This window comes from the organism of the source record quoted next, unplaced genomic scaffold, assembly GCF_019419815.1.
Source record: "Pyrus x bretschneideri cultivar Hongxiangsu unplaced genomic scaffold, Pyrus_bretschneideri_v1 Contig18, whole genome shotgun sequence".
Lineage (NCBI taxonomy): Eukaryota > Viridiplantae > Streptophyta > Magnoliopsida > Rosales > Rosaceae > Pyrus > Pyrus x bretschneideri.
This window is the reverse complement of record NW_025999479.1, coordinates 259,889-277,648: the sequence shown is the minus strand read 5'-3', so window position 1 is coordinate 277,648 and position 17,760 is coordinate 259,889. Positions and strand designations below refer to the sequence as shown.

Sequence of the window (17,760 nt, the reverse complement as noted above, 5' to 3'; positions counted from 1 at the left end):
TGACTCTTATACATCGGAAGGCAAAGATACTAATTGGGACTATCTCAATGAACGAAATATGTCCTAAATAGTGAATCCATGGACAATGGATCGATGGAAGAAGTAACCTAATGATGTTAGGTTACAGAGACCTTCTTCTCATAACCATCATGTCCAAAAAGGTTCCTGGTCATAAGGATTGTCGGAGGGATACTGACAATCCATAGACTGGTACATACTATGTCCGCTTCAATTGGAAGGATGGAAAGTCTCATCCCATTCGTGTAGCGACACTAAGACAAGCATGTAGGTGCTCATTAAGGGAATGAGTTCACTGAACACAATCGAACGAGAGTACTTGCATGGAGGTCTACTCACATGTCAAGCAAGTAACTCTAATGGTTGGAATAATGTAAGTAATCCTTTGACCTGAGGCATCTCGTTGTCTTGTGGTTAAGTACTTAATCTTTGATTATGTTAAAGTCATTCCATTCGAGAGTGTCCAAGGCATCGTTGGGGTTAAGCCACTTAGCCATGAAGGCAAGTGAATGCGCAACAAGGAATCTCTAATCTTCGATAAGAGAGGATGAATACTCTAAGATATGATTCGAGAATCTTCGGCCGAAGTATCGAGCGTAATAAAGGAAAGCGTTCCTATACGTCTCAAATGAATCGTATAAGAAGGAATAATCACATTAGGGGTTTGACATTATAAATCCATACCCTAGTAATGTGATTGAGAGTATTGTTTTAGAGAAGGATCGAATTACATTGTAATTCCAACTGAATAGGTTCTCCGAATAACTTCTACATTAGCTTGGGTAGCCATGATATATGATTAGATGTCACTCATGGCTTGTGAGTTCTTCTAGATGATTAAATGTAGTCATTAAAAGGAAGGTGAATTAAAAGTAAGTTTTAAATCACTAAGTGATTGGATAATCAATTGGATTGGTGCCAATCACCTCACTGCCTTGCTAATTAGAACCTAAAAGATTGTTCACCGATACACTCTTGTAGTGAGTAACTAATGGATGAAGGAAATAATTAATTGGATTAATTAAGTGTTTTGATTAATTTAGAAAGTCTAAAGAAATCATAAAAGCGATAAAGATCGTTTTGGGCTTAAAGAAACGTTCGGGTTTAATCGGGCCCATTGGGCCAAAACCCATTGGGCTTTTATTCAAGCATTGGATGACTTGAAATAATTAAAAGCCCAAAGCCCAAATTAAACACAATAGGCCGGCCATATGAGAAGGGAGAGAAAGTAAGTCAATTGTTGATTTGTTTCTTTAAGAAATAAAAGGAACATAATATAATGAAAGTGTGTGTGAGTGTGTTAGGTAATTCATAACATACACAAAAGAAAACAAAATTATTCTCTCTCAAACTTAAAGGGCCGGCCACCAAAGGAAATTCTAGCTAATCATCTTATCACCCTTTGGTTAATTCCTTCATCTTTCTCATTACAAAGTGGGTGAGGATCTTTAGAGGTTTTCATATCTTTGGAAACTTGAAGAGGACCTAGGAGCACTCATTCTCAACAAAGTGGAGGAGGCAAGGAGGGAGGCTAGGCTCAAGGAGTTCAAGGAGCAAAGAGCTTGGAGGTGGTCAATCCTTGGTCTTAGATCTAGATCAAGAGGTACAAAACTACTCCTAAACTTTGTTCTTCAATAAATTGTTTTTGATGCATCTTATATAAACCTATGCATCTTGAAGGGGATTTGCATGACTATAGCTTTGATAAAATGTATGACATGCTTCCGTTGCTTTCGTATATAAATTTTGAATTGTATATGCATGCTAGTCACTAGAAATCCCACATAAATCTCATATTTTCCCTTCAGGCTTGGCATATAGGTTGGGTCATGCAGTCGGCTCGGCATCTAGTAGGACGAGGAGAGAGAGGGAGAGGACGTGATCTGGGTTTAGGGCGAGGAGAGAGGGAAATGACACAAGCATTAGTGAGAGACCGAGAATAAAGACAAGACGCGAGAGCAGAGAGAGAGGGAGAAGGTGAGACAGAGAGATGAGGAACGGTGAATGAGACAACGTTGTGAGGAATGAGTTCTTAGCAATCCCATGGTTGAACGTCGGACTAATTTGGACGACCTAACGAGGCCCGTAGTCCACACGAGTCCGGGCTAGTCTCATTTAAGTTAGTCCCCAAGCATACCAAACATGAGACAATAATCCTAGTCAGTCCAATCCCACTTAAGAAGGTGAAACAAACACACCCTAAAAGGTCTTAGATTAAAACTAGAAAATATAATAAAATAATAAAACATAAAAGAAAAGGTTTCTTATTTAAACTGAAATTCGGACTTCTCAGAAAATCAGACTTTTGACCAACCAAATCAACTCCGATTTGGTCCCAAAAGGTCTTTTTTGAAAGCTGAAGACGTCCCCTACAAATCCTCAGAAGGAATCTTCCTTAAAATATGCCATCTTGACTTCCAAAATACCCAAAGCGTTCAGAAACATCAATCTAGGAAGGCTGCGCGCTGGGCATTTATTTCATTGCCACGGTTAAACGGCTTGGTAGAAAAATCTGAAACCTTGATACAATCATCTTGAAAAACTCATGAACATCCTCCAATTGGAATCACTCCAAAATTTGTCTCTTTGATTACTTTTCGCTCAAGAGGAAATCGATTGTCCTATATTGAAAATATAATTCAAAGTATTAAAATCTCACCAAAAGTAATCAAACGGTGTGGCTCAAATTATGATATGAAGCTTCAAGTTTAAAAGGCCGTACAACCTCATGGTTAATTTCATGGACCATTATCTTGTCTACCCTCCGTAATCCAGTTATGACCAATTGACAATTCATCAGTTGGCAGGCAATTGATTTGTTTTTAGTTTTTTCGTGTTCATTTTTGTGGTTGTGATATAAAAAAAGTATATGAGAAAATGAGGAATGAACAACAGACGGACGAAAACAAAATATTGGAATTGAAAAAACCGAAGACCACAACGGGTGGTCTTAAATTGCATTGATTGGGTATATAACACAATATATCCAAGCTATGTTGAAAGAAGAAATGAAGAAACAACGAGCCATTTGAAGATTGAAGATGAATCGCTCATCAAGAAAACTTATTTATTCCTACCTTATAATCCACTTAAAAGCAAAATTAATTGACTTCTACGTTCAATATACCTCGAATTTCATGACCTATACAATCTAATCCAACATTAGGCACTAAATGAGGCCCTAAAGTAGACAATTTGCTATCATAACGAATGCACCTTAGAGATAGAGTTGGATAACAAGTCCTTTTGATCTAAAGCAAAAGGTTATGTTCTGCTTGACTGTGGCAACAGGCAGAGTAAAATTCTCCATAGCCTCACCAGGCCCGAAAAAGGTAGATAACAGTGGCTTGCCACCAGCTGTTTTTTTTTTTTTTTTTTTTTTTTTTTTTAAAGCAAAAGGTTATGCAACATCATTCTGCATGAATAATATACGTGATAATCATTTCATATGTTTATTTAATACTGGCTGCTTACCAACATCTAGTTATAGTATCGCAAATTAAATACACCATGTGCTTATTTATCCCAAATGAACCAAAGTGGCCTATACGAAATGAGTCATGACCACCAGCATTTTTTTAGCACAAAACAAATCAATGCCAGTGAACACACCTGTAAAATCCCCCAATCTTCTCAAATGAATGAACAACTCCTTGTCTGTTCGCTTGCTATACAAGAAACAAAGTAAGAAACCTACTGTTCTCTCCTCTGTGAGCGTCTTTCTCTCATCTTGTGAGAGTATTTCTCACTATTGTGTGAATGCTTTCAACTTTCACCAATCCACGTGGCCCTAGCTATGACCAAGGTTGGTGGCAGTCCTAGGTTTTTCTTCTCTATTTTCTTTCTTTTCTTTATCTTCCCATTGTTTGCAATTTTACCTGTCCCGTTTCTGTCCAGATTTTCATATCACGCCTGTAAGGATATGAACATGAGTATTCGATGAATTAGCATTAGCTATTTGGTCCAATTAGTATAAGAAAGCCTTATAGGAAGATGAATGTGAGTTCTTGTTGATAGAGGAATCTGTCATGGAGAAGAACTGACATAGACTAGGAAACATGAGTTGTTTCCTAAGCGGATTGTAATAGGAAATCCTCATTGGATTAGGAGAGGTATATATATATATATATATATATATATGCTGTAATCTCTGCTTTCATAGACATACGCTCAGTCAAGAACTAAGCCCTATTCTTAGTTAAAGCATTAAGAGTTTTACCAGAGAGGAGAAGAGTTGCAGCATACAGAATTTGGACAGCTGCTGCAATGGCATTTTCTAATGGAGGTTCATCAGGTTAGTGTGACTACAATAGTTCATATGTAAACGGTTTTATGCTTTCTTGATTATGTTTACTGTGGCTTAAATCTTGATCTTGGCTATTTGATTCTAACATGTGGTATCAGAGCCTTAGATTTAAGTTCTTAAAATCAATCAAGCACGGGTCAATGAAAATCACCATAATCAGGTTTCGAAACCGGTTCTAAATCTCAAAACAATTTTTCCTAAACGGTGCGTTTTGATAAAATTAGGTTAGATTAATATGACTGTTGGTATTCGAAATCGGTGCGATTTTCCTTTTGGGGTTTTCTGGGTTTTGTTCTTTTGCAAAAGAGGACTTTAACTCGTCCCTCTCATTCTGACCCGTTCATTTGCAATCCGAGTAAATCAAATCTTGTTATTGAGTGTTCAATACCTGTCCAAAAATGTTTCCGCTACTAGGTGTTGATGGTTGTCTCTTTAAAAGGTATGTGATCTTCAAAACTCGGATCAGAAATATGAATATCATGAATCTTGTATAGAGATTTGTATAATAATTTTTTGATGAACATGAAAGAAGTCATTCTTAGCATATGATTTAGTTTCTTAAAATAATGCATCTTAATGGTCTGTATAATGAAAGAAGTCATTCGTAAGATGATTATATCTGGTTAAATTTATGAAAATTTATTGTCACTAATCAGATCATAAACTAAGATGTATGGAACAAATCAGTGTGATGGTTGGTTCTGATTATACGGTGATTAGTTCATGATCTATTCTGAAATCAATAATCCTATATACGCCTATCAACTGGTTGTTGTTAAGATTGTATATATGGATATTGGTTATAAAGCTTTGATGTGCAATAGACTGTGAAACGAAATTAGAACTTTGAATGTTCATATGGTGATTTCAAGTTCATCGATGTCTGCAATATCAATGAAGACCTTAAAGTTAGCAAATATTCCGATCCTTATTGGCGGTAGCAATTACAAGAAGTGGAGGAGGGATATCAACTTGCTATTGACTCTCAATGAGTTTGATATAGCAATTGAAAATCCCAAGCCTGTAATTAGTGATCAAAGCACCAGAGCTGAGAAGTCAGATTTTGAGAGGTGGTCAAGAGCTAATAAGGTAGCACTTTCCATCATAGAAGCTGGAATGACTGACACTATCAGAGGAGGAATTAAGAAACTAGAGCTTGCTGTGGAATATTTGGCTGCAATTGAAAAGAAATTTAAGGAGTCCGAGAAGGCAGAAGTAAGCTAGTATATGTCTGTGTTGATTCAATACAAGATTGAAGGTACTGGTTCAATAAGGGATCATATAATGAAAATGTCAGATGCTGCCGAGAAGCTAAACTCCATGGAAATAAACATTGGAGAAAAGCAGCTTATGTTCATGATCCTTCAAGCCCTCCCTACCAAGTATAGTCAGTTAAAAGTCTCTTACAACACTCAAGACAAGAACTGGTGTATAGATGAATTGATTGCACAATGTGTGCAAGAGGAAACTCGGCGAAAGCAAGAGAAAGGCAAGGAGATCGAAGAAGCAAATTATGTGCAACCTGGACGAGAGAAGAGAGCATTCAATAAAGGCAGATCTTCAGGTCCTGGTAAGAATTCCAAATTCACTAAGAATTCTAACAAATTCAATATATCTGCTAAAGTAAATGACTCCCCTAGAAAATCTATCAAATTTAAAGCTAAACCTAAAGATGTGTCTAAACTTAAGTGTTTTTGGTGCAAGACTAAAGGGCATGTAAAAGTTGATTGTGAGATTTTTAAAGATTTTGTGAAGAGCAAAGAAAAGGAACAAGTACTTGTCTGTGTTGAGTCAAATCTTTGTGAAGTACCTGTTGATTCTTGGTGGTTTGACACTGGATGCTCGGTTCACATAACTAATTCTTTGAAAGGTTTTCAAAAACAAAAGGAGATTGGAAATACTATGTATCATGTCTATGTCGGGGAAGGGACTAAGGTTGCAGTGCATGCCATTGGAGTAGTAAACTTAAAACTGAATTCTGGTTTCGTGTTACAACTGAAAGATGTGCTCTATGTGCCTAAAATGAGAAGAAACTTGCTTTCTGCTTCTAAAATAATAAAAGATGGTTATGCATTCTCTGCTGATGATGTATGTTTGAAAATTTTTAAGAAAAACAGTTTTCATAAAATTTTGGGCATTGCCCTCTTGTTTGAAAATCTCTGGCGACTAGAATGTCTATATGAGTTTGTTGATCAGTCTGTTTTAAATGTCAATTCAAAAAGAATGTTAGAACATGATTCATCTTATATTCTTTGGCATAAGAGGTTAGGGCACATCTCTAAAGAAAGGATTCTTCAACTTTGCAAAGCTGAACTAATTCCCAAACTAGATTCTGCCACTGTAACAGAATGTGTTGATTGTTTGAAAGAAAAAATGACCAACTTTAGAAAACTAGATGCCAAAAGAAGCAAAGGGTTACTTGAAATCATACACACTGACATCTGTGGTCCTTTTCCAGTCAAAACCATATGTGGAAACAAGTATTTTGTTAACTTTATTGATGACTTCTCTAGACTGGGATATACCTTTCTGATTAATGAAAAATCTGATGCCCTTAAATGTTTTATTGTTTACAAAACTGAGGTTGAAAAACAGTTAGGTAAAGTTATTAAAATTGTTAGATCGGATAGGGGAGGAGAATACTTTGGCAGGTACACTGAATCAGGACAACAAAAGGGACCATTTGCACTCTATTTAGAGCAAAACGGCATTGTAGCTCAGTATACAACACCTGGGACACCTCAACAAAATGGAGTCTCGGAGCGGAGGAATAGAACTCTTATAGGTATGGTGAGGAGCATGATGTCAAGATCCAAATTGCCTGGTTTCTTATGGGGAGAAGCCTTGAAGACAGCAAATTATATTTTGAACAGAGTACCGAGCAAATCTGTTATCTCAACACCTTTTGAGTTATGGCATGGTAGAACACCTAATTTTGAATACTTTCACGTTTGGGGTTGCAAATCAGAAGCAAGGTTCTATAATCCTAATGAAAGAAAATTAGATTCAAGGACTCAATCTTGTTACTTCATAGGGTATCCTGAAAAGTCAAAAGGCTACATATTCTATATTCCTCAACATCACACTCGGATCCAAGAAACGCATAATGCAGTATTCTTGGAGGATCAAGATGTTACAGATCTATCGCGGGAAAATTTCATTTTTGAAGAGGTGGATCAGTTACATGACATCCCAGAAGCCCTCAACTACACTCAGGTCCCATTATTCAGTCAGCCATCAATTAATGAAAGAGAAGAAACACTTGCAGATTTGGATTCTCCCACAGACCACGCTATGGAAATCGATGATCAACTTCCTGCACCTGCATCTGCTTCAAATTCTGAACAACCAGTATTAATTGAACCCAGAAAGTCCACAAGAGTCAGGAAATCAACTGCTATGAGTGATTATGTTTACTTGCAAGAAGCAGATTTTGACATTGGTGATTTGGATGACCCCATTTCATATTCTCAGGCCATTGAAAGTTCACAGTCAACTCTATGGCGGAATGCTATGAAAGAAGAACTAGATTCAATGTATAAAAATAATGTATGGACACTTGTGGAGTCTAGCCCTCAAATCAAGCCTATAGGTTGTAAGTGGGTGTACAAGACCAAAAGAGATGCTCTTGGTAAAATTGAGAGACACAAAGGCAAAGGGCTTCACTCAACGAGAAGGTATTGATTACAACGATACTTTTTCCCCAGTCTCTTCTAAAGATTCAATGCGAGTTGTCAAGGCCTTGGTTGCATATTTTGACTTAGAGCTGCATCAAATGGATGTCAAAACAGCTTTTCTTAATGGCAACTTAGAGGAATGCATCTATATGAAACAACCACCTGGATTTGTTGAAAGGGGGAAGGAAAACATGGTTTGCCAGCTCAATAAGTCAATCTATGGGTTAAAACAAGCCTCTAGACAATGGTATTTAAAGTTTGATCAGATTGTCTCTTCTCAGGGATTTGAATAAAACAAATTGGACGATTGCATTTATCTTAAAATTTCCGGTTCTCAATTCATTTTTCTAGTACTTTACGTTGATGATATTCTTCTTGCAAGCTCTTGTCCACAGTTATTACAAAGAACTAAGAGGATGCTCAGTGAAAGTTTTGATATGAAGGATCTAGGAGAGGCACACTATGTGTTAGGGATTGAGATTGTACGCAATAGACAGAAAAGATTACTTGGTTTATCGCAAAAAGGTTACATTGATAGAGTATTACACCCGTTCAATATGGAGAATTGTAGTTGTGGACAAGTTCCAGTTAATAAAGGGGATAAGTTCTCTAAGAGTCAATGTCCGAGGACTGACTTGGAGACAGAGAAAATGCAGGGTAAGCCTTATGCTTCTCTGGTGGGAAGTCTCATGTATGCAACTATATGTACACGGCCTAACCTTGCTTTTATAACTGGAATGCTAGGAAGGTTTCAATCAAATCCAGGTGAAGCACATTGGATATCTGCCAAAAAGGTTCTAAGATATTTACAAAGAACCAAGAATTTCATGTTGGTTTATGGAAAAGGCGAATCTTTGGATCTTGAAGGATACACTGACTCTGATTTGGCTGGTGATATAGATGATAGAAAATCAACCGGTGGTTATATCTTCATGTTAAATGGTGGTACAGTTTCTTGGATGAGTGCCAAGAAAACTGTGATAGCCACATCCACTATGGAGGCTGAGTTCGTAGCTTGTTTTAAAGGAATGAAACAAGCTGTGTGATTGAAGAATTTTCTGATTGATTTAAAAATTGTAAAATTGGTTCAGAAACCAGTAAGGATGTTTTGTGATAACAACTCTGCTGTGTTCTTTGCAAAAAATAATAGAAGAACTTCTGCCCCAAGGCTAATGGATGTAAAATTCCTTAAAGTAAGAGAGGAAGTGAAGAAGGGGATGATTGAAGTTCAGCACATCAGCACTGTTTTGATGGTTGCAGATCCTTTGACTAAAGTGCTGCCTATTGGAGAGTTTCAGAAACATGTATCTCGGATGGGAGTGTTGGAAACTCTAGATCAGTGGGAGTAATTGATCTGTTTCAAAAAATTTGAAGGTTGCTGCTATGTGAGTAATTCAATTTGGGACTGTGTTTACATTTTAGTCTGAGCTAGCTTACTTAGTTATGTTTAGTTTGTTAGATTGTTTTGTATTTTAATAAGAGTCTTTGTTTCGAAACCTAAGGCTTCCGTTTTAAGTACTGTGGTTTTGACGATAGACTTGTTAGATTCATATGATGCTTTGCAAGAACAATTTGTTTGTTTTAAAAGTTTATATGTTTCATGAATTTTATTCAGTTATTGAAATGCTGTTTTCATTGAAGATTGATATAGATTATAATCTTTTGAAAAGTGGGAGCATATTCTGGATTGGTGTTGTTAATCATGTGTCATAATTGCAGATTGGATACATGTGAGTCTTGAATCAATGATTGTTTTGGTAGTAATATGAGATTCTTGGCTTCTGTGTTTTGAAATGCAATGGGACATTGGTCATGATGATAAAATCTTGAATAAGGCTATGTGATCACTTCTTATAATTGGTGAAGGCTGTGCTTGTTCAATGTCTCATGTTCAAGTGGGAGAATGTAAGGATATGAACATGAGTATTCGGTGAACTAGCATTAGCTATTTGGTCCGATTAGTATAAGAAAGCCTTATAGGAAGATGAATGTGAGTTCTTGTTGATAGAGGAATCTGTCATGGAGAAGAACTGACATAGACTAGGAAACATGAGTTGTTTCCTAAGCGGATTGTAATAGGAAATCCTCATTGGATTAGGAGAGGTATATGTATATATATATGCTGTAATCTCTGCTCTCATAGACATACGCTCAGTCAAGAACTAAGCCCTATTCTTAGTTAGAGCATTAAGAGTTCTCCCAGAGAGGAGAAAAGTTGCAGCATACAGAATTTGGACAGATGCTGCAATGGCATTTTCCAATAGAGGTTCATCAGGTTAGTGTGAATACAATAGTTCATATGTAAACGGTTTTATGCTTTCTTGATTGTGTTTACTGTGGCTTAAATCTTGATCTTGGCTATTTGATTCTAACAACACCATCATGTCTCTTCTTGCCGTTGATTTCGCCATATTGAACCCCAAATCCGAATCACTCGTTTCCCCCATCTCCCTCAGTCCATCCACTCCATCATTTCACCAGTTGGTTCAGTCATCTTTCCATCCATCCTCATATTTGATCAACTACTGTGTGTTTTTCGCGATTTGCCGCAGATTTATGGGAGAGTGTATAGAGCTTTGACTCAAGTGTTCGCACCAGCACCTTTGCTGGCTATAATTTAATTGGTTGGGAAAACAAGTTTAATTGGGTGAACAATTTAATGCTTTCTATAATTCCTAATATACTTAGGACAACTCATCATGGGCTGAAAAAACCAACATATATGTCATTTCAGGGTTGTTTCCTCTAGGCTTGTGTTCCGTGGATTCAGTTCTTCATCATCCATGCCTAAATACAACCAAAACAAGACACGAAAATACACAGAAAATGCAATCCAATGCATATTTTCTTGTGTGGGATATATCCGTAAAAATGCAAGTATGGTGCCTTTTTCATGGACAAATTGACTGGGCTTTGCTATAGATGACCATTCGTGTGACACATTACTTTAAATGGGGGCAAAAGTAAAGCACTTATTTCCTAAAAAATTCACCCTCTTGATATTCTCCTAAACCACTTGAGGCTTCAACTTTAAGCTCTCTCAGGGCCTCTCATGTCGTTCCTCAATCACTTTACCATGAATGTGACGTCGGTGACAAGCATCAGACAAGAGAATTCTCTTCCCTGTGTGCGAGCCATTATCTTGTCTCTGCAGATTCTCACTCTTTCACTGGGATTTCGATTAGTATTCATATGGGGCTTGACTTGGGTGTGATTTCAACGGTTTATGTACTCCATGTCAATGCAAAAACATTGTGCAAATTGATGGAAAATCCTAAATATTTGACGAATCAAGGTATATAGCAAATTTCTATATCAGCCGAAGGTTCTTGAACATACTTGTCCTTTGTACAGTAGAATGGTCACTAGAAAATCTCTGTGCAGGCAAGAAAGTCGGTACAAAACTGCAACGCATTGAGCAGTTGCTTAATTGCTTATGTTACTCAAATCTTCCACACCCTAATGGTTCCATCAATCGATGAACTTATCATGCAGTTGTCCTTTGGGTGATAACTGACACTTGTGACCTGTAAAAGAAAATTCAACCAACTTTTGGTTAACATAGTATTCCAAACCAGTCATTACATGGAAAACAAAACTTGAAAATTTTCACATGATGAATGTTGCAACACAATCCTCGACGAAGTTTGCTTTGGGATCACAGAATAGTCCTGTGAGGTAAACTTTGACTATTTCACAATTTGGTCTTTTGAGTTTGTGTTTTCTTTACCATTTCACGTAAAAAACAAATACATTATTAAGGTACCCTGCAAGCAACAGCCCTTAAGAAGTTATTTTTGGAATTTGCTCTGGGGAGATAGCAATAATTTTTTATGAGGTTGCCAACTTCCCACAGATATATAGCAGTGATGAACTGAAGAAGCTCCCCAAGTTCTAAAAGGACAGTCTGATTAATTCTATTTGAGGGAAGCATTTCGTAAGAGGGAGGACCAACCTCCATGATGTTGTCTACTCTATGACAATAAATCGGAACAAAAAGGACGACATTTAAGTATGTACCAGTTCGCAATATACAGAAAGAAAAAGCTTTACGAAAAGCTAACACAATTGAAGAGCAAAAAATATAGGGAAAGTTAAAAAAGAAGAGCAATTAACAAGGAAACACAAAGAAATAAACCTTATTCTTATGATGAAAATGTATCAAAACTGAAACAATATGATGAAAGACAACTTCTTATTCTTTATCTGTTGACAATCTTGTTCAATTAGGATGGATTAGTCACAGGTACAAATTTTATACACATAAAATTTGTTCAATTAAGCTTTACCACTGACGAATGTGCTCTGAAACTTGTTGCCACCGATGCATCTACCAGACCCTAGAAGAAAATGTAACCATCCTCCAACCCACCAGTTACATGGGCATCGGTATTGGTAAGGCAGCAGTCCAATTTGGTACAGAAAAATAACCAATGAAAATGATAAGAACTCGTGAACAATGAGAGTAGAACTTACGTAGTACCCTGTGTCAAATATTGCAAGGTCACCACATGATACGGAGGAATAATGATCAAAAGAGCTGAGAACACACATGAAGGGGATGGTATAGTAATAAAAATCGCAAAAGCAGTTGCGCTACACGGCTGCATATTACAAGTGTGTCCTTTGTATTCTTGAAGTAATTCACCAGATCATAAGAAAGAATTAGTGAAAGGTGCCTGCGAGCAAATTAAGCAAAATTACAAATCTACAGTAAGTAAAATCAAATGTGTACATATCAATTAGATGTAAAATTGAATCTAAACAGCCGGCGAGTATGCCGTTACCATCATTTGACATTGAGATGCAGTTTACAGGTCGCCTCCAGTCATCGGATAGTTCTCTATAGAATACAACATTAAGCATCACTGCGGTAAGCTCTTGAAAAAGATTTTCACAGAATTTTGTTCACAAAGTAACCAAGTAAAACATATGGGTTTAATCTCTGAATTTTCAGGGCAATATAACAATGTTACCTCCTAATACGCATGTCGACTATTCGAACAGTTCCATCAACACGCACCAATAATTTTGGTCTTTGTCAAACAGACAGACATTACGCTATCTGTAAATGTGTCAATTATCTGAACCGGTTCAATGCTGTGAGACCTGCAGTCCCAAACACTCTAAACTAACTCAAATAGATAAAACTAAGCTTTAAAACACTTAACTAAACTTAAAAGACTCAAAACAAGTTCACAAGACTCAAAATAAGCTAAAAACACTCAAAACTGCCTAAAAACACAAACTGGGCAGATTTGACTCTAAACACAATTTTTGACGAATTTTGGTTTTAACTTGACTCTAAACACTTGGAAACACAATCTAAAACAAATCCTAACTAGTTAGACACTCTAAAATAAAGGGGGAATTGGTTTTGGACGAAAATAAAGTAAACAAAACAAGAACTAAAACTAGGCAGATTTGCACAAATTTGGTAGAAATAGATAGATGACGGGCTAGCTAGGATGTTTTTCTCCACACATGACATACTTGCATACAAAACAATCTCCAGTTGCTTATTCAATGAACCATGAACCTCAACACCCCAAGTTAATTAGGTACACTTAAATTAACCCTCAGATTTTCCTTAAGTCATTGAATTGAATGGAATTAGCGCATCACAATCAAATTATTCCTCAAAAGTTCTCTACATGAAAGCACATAATAGAGAAACAATCAAAGATTATTGAATTTAAACATTGAACAACACAATGTTACAGCAACTCCAAACGCCTACAAACTCATGTCGAAGGCTAGGTATGACTTCGCTTCCTCTTCGAATCCTGGAATGAAGGTTTCAAACACCGTTAACGACAAAGAACATAACCTTACCAAGACTCAAAAGAAGTTGAAAGAGCATGGTTACAGAGTTGACAACAACAAAGTTGGACTTGGCTTCAGACCAAACGAAGCCGGATGATTGTCACGAACATGATGCGAAGGGTTCAAGATAAGAATCCTTAATGTGCACGCCTTCTTTTCTGTATTTGGTCGAACAGAGTCTACCACCTTCCAAGATACTTCAGAAGACCACGACTTAATATGCATGGAGTTGTCATTTGCGGGAAGAGCAAGTGTCTTAGGACCAGTCAGTGGTGCGTAAACCTTCAACGTCATTCCCCTATCTTGCAAATCACCTTCCTTCGCAAGGATGGTGATGGTGTTGCTCTTAAAACACTTAAAAAATACTATGACTGCAACAAAAAAAAAAAAAAAATCAGCCGCAAAAATTGAGCAGCAAGGCAAAGAGGGCAGCTACAAGACGGTCCTTCAAAGCACGCTACAGTAGCAAAGAAACCAAAATGCCACGTAATCTTACTACGCAACCCCGCAACAATTACGCGAGCAATTTCTTGCACCGCACGACGACATTACCACCAAGCGAAAACTGTGACCAAAAAACATTACACAGAGAAGCCCTGCTGCAGTCTCTTGTACAGCACCACACGTCAGCGCACCACTGAGGGAAAACTATGATCAAAAGGCACTACACAGTGGAACCCCGTTGCAGTCTGTTGCATAAACACTAGGCAGTAGAAAGCACAGGTATACACAAATCTTGCTCACTCCGCCACCAACTACCACATCTCTGAAAAGCTTCATGTGGATCCCAGCATCCTGTTCTACTCTTTCAAAATTAAGGATTCCTAGCATTACAACAAAAAATCCATCAATGGGGTACACACATTATATATATATAGACACATTTTATTACATTATACACACACACACACGCACACACGATGATGGGACAATCACCTTTCACACACACACACACACACACATATATATATATATGAATGTACGCTCACTGCGTAAAGGCTTCACAAAGGAATTTGCTGGCGACTACCTTCGTTTCTTCCTTCACCGCAACCTTCAAACCTGTACTTGCAAAGGAATTTGCTGGCGACTACCTTCGTTTTGTCTAGCATCAAGTTCAGTAGGCAGCAGACGTGAAGAATGCAGTGCAGTGAAGAAACAGTGCACGCAGTGGTGATTGTAGTCAGCAGTAATGCAGGATTGCAGGATAAGGCAGTCAGGATGCAAGACAGCAAGTAATGCAGTGGCTATGCAATGGTTGTGCAGTGACGATTCGATCCCATATATGTACATTATATATATATAGCAGAATCTGTAGAAGCAAAAGAAGTGCGGACTGTACAAATAATGGTGCGATGACTGTGTAAAGAGCAATTCGCATGCAGTGAAGAATGTAATAAGATAACTGTGCAAACAACAATCTGCATGCAGTGAAGAATGTAATAAGGTGACTGTGCAAGTAAAAAGATCGTCCACATGCGAGAAGAACGCAATGCAGCGAGGAAGGCCACCAAGGAACCCAGTAGTGTTAATCTACCATACTCATCATTAGAACATGTACACACACACACACACACAAAAAGAAGGTGCAAGCTACTGTTAGCAAGTGAAGAAGGAAAAGGAAAATAAGTGGTGGCGACAGAATTATTGAAAAGGAGAAATTAGGGGAAGGATAGTGCACCCACCACCTTGGAAAAGTATGATTTAATAAAATAAAATTAAAAAAAAAAAGGAAAGAAAGGGAAACCTTCACAAAGGTTGCTTACGTGCCGCCACAGTACTTGGCGGAACTCCAGGGAGAAGAGGCCCAAGAGGTTGATTATTCGGAGACTCAATGCTTGGTCGAGCTCCAGATGACAAAGGCAAAAAGTGCCTCTAGAGTACAGCCACAAACCTCTGATGGTCACTTTGAATCCGACCTTCAGAGTCCTGCAGCTGATCAAGCTTCCTCTTCATGCTCTTCGAATAATTATTTGCAAGCAGGTGCCAATCTTTATTTTCGCACTTGAGCTTTCTGATCTCTTATTTAAGATTTGCCACCTCGACTATCAATGATTCAACTTGGCGAGTTCGAGCAAGCAGACGTTGGCCCATATTAGACACAGAGCTCGCACACTGAACATTGAAAGCCAGGGAGTTTTAGACAGCCAACTTATCGGTCCATCTCGAAAGTAGCCTATTATCTCTAGGAGTAAGGATGTTCCTAGCTACTACCTGAGCCGATGTTGCATCTCATCACGGAGTCTTCAATTGTAAAAGGGCCATTCGAAGATAAGAAGGATGGACACCATATATTTCCCTGACACGACACGCCTGTATCGCTCCCAAGACTCAAATCTAAGCAGATGTTAGATGGGTAGGCCATTTTAAAAAAAAAGGGTAAAAGAAAAGGGTTAGATGGAGTAAAATCTCATAAATACACCAGAGACAATTTTCACTAGCAGGCAATCTTCAAAGTGTACATGTTGGATGTGATCGATACCTCTATAAAAAGAGAGGCAATGCAGCCACCAATCCAAAAATCGAAGAGACACTACTCTCCGAATTTCAAAAGCCGGATTTTCCTGCATAAAATCCGTCAACACTTTTCAGACGCAACCTCAGCTTGTCAGATAACACGTGCAACTTTGTCAAAGATCTCTGACAAAGTTGAAAACGCATGGAGTTCACTATTCCAACTACCACACTTTTGTCGACAAGCGTGGGTGACAAAGCCGTACCCCCACCACTACCTGCTATTAAAATCCCTATATATGTCAACCTTCATCTTCCATGGCAAGGTACATGTCCGAAACACCTGGCTCTTCTTCCTTACCAGGAATGCATCTACAACCAAACCTCTCAACATACTCAGTTTTCTTCCCCCCTGAAAACACCTCTTCAACTAGGTCACACCAGAGCAAAAGTATCTCATATCATCAAGGTCAAAAGCAGGAGTATGTCATAGCATGCGTTCTCCCTGTCCTTTTCTTTGTTCTTGTTCTTCCCTGCATGACAAGGAGAAAGAGAGCGATCAGTCAGCACTTGGAATCAAGCTTCCCATCAAGAACCGACTGCCTCGAATCCCTTCCCTGATTGCTCACCTAGCTTCGTTCTCGAGTACTCATCTTCAACTACTGATGTACTTCCAGACAAAATACCAGATGCTTGGAGAACAGGTAAGGCAAGCAAAAAATGATGCATCGAAGCATGTGGAGACAAACACAACAAATACATGTGCTGATTCATCCGCTACTTCTTCAAAAGCAAAAGTATCTCATATCATCAGGGTCGAAAGCAAAGGTATCTCATATCATTTTTTTTCCCTGTCTTTTCCTTTGTCCTTGCTCTTGCCTACAAGACAAGGAGAAAGAAAGCAATCAGTCGGAACCCGAAATCAAACTTCCGATCTAGAACTGATTGCCCGGAACCTTTGCCTGGTTGCTTACCTAGCATTACTCTTGAGTGCTCGTCTTCAGCTGTTTATGGGTCTCGAATTTCCTTAGCGAATACCCCAAGGACAATTGATATGATGTTGGCTCTTTACACTGAAGCTGCTAAGCACGAATGAGTCGCTGAAAAGTGATGCTCTGAAGGACCATTTAAATGCAAAAAGTTGCGCACCACTCCTGCTATGCAAAAGAAACAAGCAGAGAAGAATGCAGCATGATGAGCTATAACAAATCACTATAGCAAGATGCCCTTCTCTGCAGAACCGCATAATCCAGACAGAGGAGTCTAAGTCAAATTCAAGCTCGACATCGTTGTTCTAATTGAAGAGATCGAGAAGCCTCGACGGCCCTTGAAGAAATCACAAGTCCGATTCAAGATCAAGTGTCCACCACCCTTGAAGATTATACCGTTACTCAAACTGCTCAGGTATGAATTGGAAAGATTGAACAAAGAAACAGACCATCACCTTCACCTCGTGCCTACTTGCCATGTGTCCGAATCCTA

At 38.2% G+C, this 17,760-nt stretch overlaps 1 pseudogene; it reads right to left on the bottom strand.

Moving 5' to 3' along the window:
- Positions 1–11,032: 11,032 nt before the first annotated feature.
- Positions 11,033–14,121, bottom strand: LOC103947895 (annotated as a pseudogene).
- Positions 14,122–17,760: the final 3,639 nt, after the last annotated feature.